The sequence below is a fragment of the Corvus brachyrhynchos genome, unplaced genomic scaffold (assembly GCF_000691975.1).
Source record: "Corvus brachyrhynchos isolate BGI_N302 unplaced genomic scaffold, ASM69197v1 scaffold103, whole genome shotgun sequence".
In the NCBI taxonomy this organism is placed as follows: Eukaryota; Metazoa; Chordata; class Aves; order Passeriformes; family Corvidae; genus Corvus; species Corvus brachyrhynchos.
In genome coordinates, this window is record NW_008237436.1 from 906065 (window position 1) to 910986 (window position 4922).

Genomic DNA, 4922 nt, shown 5'->3' on the forward strand with positions numbered 1-4922 from the left:
GTGCCCAAGCAAATATTCCTGCTTCAACTTGAGAATGGAGGACCCAAGAAAAAGAGAAAATATCTCATCTTTAATTTGGGCAATGGGTGAGGTAAAATAAGAGGACAGAATTTTGACCTTTCTTGCTTGGGAGGGGCTGAGTCGACTTGTCTGGCAGTGAGTGATCATTCAGCATGGAAGAAATAAATTTGAGTAGCCTGCAGAAAGATTATTTGAGAACAACTATCTGCAAAAGCCGGAAAAGCAAGGTCAGACTCTCTTTAGACATACAGTGGTGTGAATCCAGAGCAGCTCAAGCTGAAGCAAACTGAGTTATGCACTGATGTAAATGAGATCAGACATAACTTGCTGTCAACACAGTCAAATTTTAAGTTGATCAAAGAACAAAATCTTCCCTTGTGTATATTCAGAATTTATCTGATGACTGTAGACAGATTTAGATGGAAATATTTCCTCCAAATAATTCAGTAAGTCCAAGTAACTTCTCAGTGTGAGAAGGAATAAGTCAGGTTTTTTATAAAGGCAACACTAAATCAGAAAATGTGGCTATTTTAAAAATCATAGAACAACTTCTTTGCAGCCTGTTGAGTTGTGTATCACTTCCAGTGATTACATTTTCAGTCACTGCTGATGTACTGAATGCAACATGACTACTTCATAGATTGTTTTAAAAGAGCTGGAGTGCTGGACAGGATGGAGGAGAATTTTGTGCCAACGCTGGCAATGGGAGCTGTCAAACTCCGTCCTTTTATTTTCCCTTCATCTTGCTCAACTACATCAACTCCATTTATTTCAGATTAAAGGCTGCAATATTGTCATTAAACATTGGCATTAACACTGGAAACCCAGTCTGCTGCCATAGTTGGCAGTGCCAACACAAGCTAATCATTCAGTGCCTCTGAGGTCTTTTATTTCCATCTTTTTCTTTTGAACTCCAGCAAGCTGCTTTCAGATCCTGGCATTCCAGACATCTTGTTCAAACCCAGGTGAAAACACAGTACAGGGGCCTCCTGCCTGCCACAAGAGTACTGAAATGCTATATGATGTTCATTGTACCGCCCCACACGGGTTTGCCATCGTGCCCCAGTTCTGCTGAGAGGACTTGTCCATGGAAGTGAAAAGATTACCTGGTTTGGCAACCTTCAAATCCATCAGCTGTATTTGCTAGGCAGGAGTGTGGGTGATTATCAAAACTCCCAGCTGCCTGCACAACTAACACTGCTGGTGATTATTGTTTCAAGCTGGCCCAGTTTCCCTGTTGGAAGAGATCAGTCTAAAATTGGGGAACACAGTTGTTGCCTAGGCAAGATCTAGATGAAGCAGTGCTATTGTAGACCATAAACATTGTGTCTGGCATCCAAATAACTTTGCCAAAGGCCTGTCCCAGAACCTCTCACTCTCCCTATCCTAACCATCTCATAAATAGTGCCTCAACACTACAAAATCTCTGTAACTTTGTGCTTTTTATCAGAATTCCACCTCACCACAGTACTCTGATTTCTTGATTAGTTCTTCTGAGGGACATCATGGCAATAAGCCAGGAATACAAGCTGAATAGGAATAAAGAATCTCTTTACTGGACATATACCTGTTTCCAAGACAGCAGGAGAGGTGTGTACAGTTTTCCAGCACAACACAGTCTTTGAGCATGTTCTATATGTTTGGTCTGTTCTCATCTATTTGTGAGTCAGAGGTCTACGGGTGCCTCAAGTTACCCTGTCTTTTCCTTTGGCAGCTTTCTTTTCTGTAATATGGTCCACAGAAGCCCTTGCTTAGATATGCAAATTTATTTTATATTAGACAGGTTCTAGAATAAAGTCAAGGAACAGCAGTAAGAACACAAAGCAGAAATCAGAACCCTCCTTTCATCCAAGTGCCCAAACTACAGGGTGATTCTTGTACCCCTTCTCTCTTAACCTGGCTTAGTGATTCACAAATATCTCTTGTCACAGTTACTCAGTCCTGAGAAGATATTTACGGAATGCTGGCACTAAGCTAAGTTAGAAACCTGGTAAAATAAATCATACTGGTGCTAGGACAGAAGTTTTGGATTTGAATCTGCTCAAACAAAAACTGAACCTAGGTCTAATGTCTCCTGAAATCACTCTAGCTCCTACCTAAACCACCCGAAAGCTTGCATAAAAGTGTGCAAAATCATTCCTCTTTAAAAATGTGAGACCTATATTTGAAACTTTGGAAGATGAGACCCTCATTTGGGACATTACAGATGTTCAGGGCTATTTTCAGGACACCATCTTTAAATACTTATTTTGGTGGCTTCTGGAAGAAACTGTGACAAGAGCAATGAGCAGCTTGGAGAGCTTGTTGTCAGGCCATGATGCCCCCTTCAGTCAATTTGAAAAGAAGTTATAATTCCTAAATTGTATCTGTAACAAATGACCTACTTATCAGGCTGTGTAAAGGCTACCTAGTGAATATGTCATTTCATACCCCGGGGTCTTGCTGCTCCTTGCACCTCTTTGTACCCTGGTTTCCTTTGCATGGAAAGCAGATTTGGGGAGACAGCATATTCCCAGTTCTTGTGATATACCAAAATATGGGCATTGATCTAATATCGACACCCAACTGAGACAGACAAAGACTCCCTAACAGTTTAGAGTTAGAAAGTGTATGTTTATTCCAGCGCCGGGCAGCTGCGTGGGATAGCTCCCTAATATGCAGTGCAAAGTTACAAGCCAATACAAAGTCTATTTATCTACAAAAGTTCTGAATATCCAAAATACAAATGCATATTCATAACATTGACACCTCCCATTCTCCGCTTCATATGGCAATTAGCTTAAAAGTCATTAACCATGCGTAGTATGCTCTCTGAACTGGGTTGGTGGTCTCGAAGATGAAGTAAAAGTAGTCTCCCTCGATTTGACCTTTCTACCTTCCTGGGTTTTGACAATACAAGTTATCTTGGTGACGTTCCAGTTTCTCTCTTTGTGACTTCGGAATAGGTTCTCAAATGGAAGGAAATTAGCCATTGTCTTCATTTCTTTAGATCTCTTTATCAATGTTTCTGTTTCTCATTTTAAGCACAGCTAAACAAATATAAAAGTGACAAGCAATCAGTTATTTGGCAATCTACTTACATCTTAAAGATTATTTCAGGTCCAGCTCTTCTTAACTAATTATTAACTATTAATTAATTCCAGCCGGGCCCAAGCTTACTTATCTATTTTCAACTAACTAATTTCAACAAAGCTAACCTTTAACTAAAATCTTAATGTTTCTTTTAAAATCTGTGTTTCAGAGCAAATGGTGTTTATACTTTTATGATTATATATTGGGTTTGCACGGCAAGGATTTGGTAGGCGTGGAGCTACAGGAGTGGCTTCTGTGAGAAGCTGCCAGAAGCTTCTCTCATGTCTAACAAAGACAACGTCAGATGGCTCCAAGATGGACCCACCACTGTCCAAGGCTGAGAGTGGAGCACCTAATATGTTTAAGATGTGGAAAAAAAACCTGTGCAACTGCAGCTGGAGGGAGGAGTAGGAGTATGTGAGAAAAAAAGTCCTGCAAGCACCAAGGTTAGTGAAGAATGATGGAGAAGAGGTGCTCCAGGTGCTAGAGCTGAGAATCCCCTGAAGCCTATGGTGAACACTGTAGTGAGGCAGGCTGTGTCCATGCAGACCATGGAGGTTCATGGTGGAGATACACTTGCAGCCCATGCAGGATCACATGCTGGAGCAGGCATGCCCATAGGAAGCTGTGACCTGTCCCAGCGCTGGAAACGAGAGAGAGCTTGGGGGGGAGTTTGCCTATTCTTAAATGTGGATCACAGAGGTGGTCACAACTTTAAGTGGCTTAGAGAATTGTCCATATTCAAACTGGCCACTGATAGGTTCTATCAGGTCCCAGAGGAAACTGTAAGCACCCCTTAGCAAGGACATCCCTTCCGGGACTATGCTTGCTAACCTACGACATATGGTAATTAGCTTAAAAAGTCACTAAGCATGCATAGTATGCTCTCTGAATTGGGTCGGTGGTCTTGAAGATGAAGTAAAGGTAGTCTCCCCTTGATTTGACCTTTCTACCTTCCTGGGTTTTGACAATACAAATTACTTTTGGTGACCTTCCAGTTCCTCTCTTCGTGACTTCTGAATAGGTTCTCAGATGGGGGAAATTGGTAATTGTCTATATTTCTTAAGATATATTTATCAATGTTTCTGTTTCTCATTCTAAGCACAGATAAACAAATATAAAAGTGACAAGCAATCAGTTATTTAGCAGTCAGTTACTTACATCTTAAAGCTTATTTCAGGTCCCGCTCTTCTTAACTAATTATTAACTTTTAATTAATTCCAGCCAGGCCATCTACTTTAACTACTTTCAACACAGCTAACCTTCAACTAAAATCCTAATGTTTCTTTTAAAATCCATGTTTCACTTGCTCCAAAATTGTATTGGGATGTGATTGGGATAAATAAAACCAGGGAGTTAGGAAATTCTTCCACTGCTCTACAAACGAAGCCTTCAACTATCATGTCTATTTATATTCATAGCTTATATAGCAAGGGAGGCTACTCTGGGAAGCTCATCTGAATTAATTACAGACACAAGTAAGCAGTTAGGTCACTGCAGCTGCTAGTTTTGATACGGCCCCCAGGTCTGAGGCTGAGGGGCAGTGTAAAACTTGTGCAGAAAACATAGATTTCTACAGGAGATATTGTATTTGCATTTTTCTATTCATTATCCTTTGCCTTCTTTGCTGCCTGAAATGCTGCGATACCAAAATCACGCATATATGATTGATTTGGGTTATCAGGGAGTGTGTTGGGAAGGAGACTGAGTGCCCATCATGGCAGGTCTAGTGGATTTGCTAGTAGCTGGGATGTTTTTTGCCACAGAAGCTGAAAGCACCCTGTGACTGCTGTGGGATGTGCCTACAAGGCACGATCATGTGTGTGCTC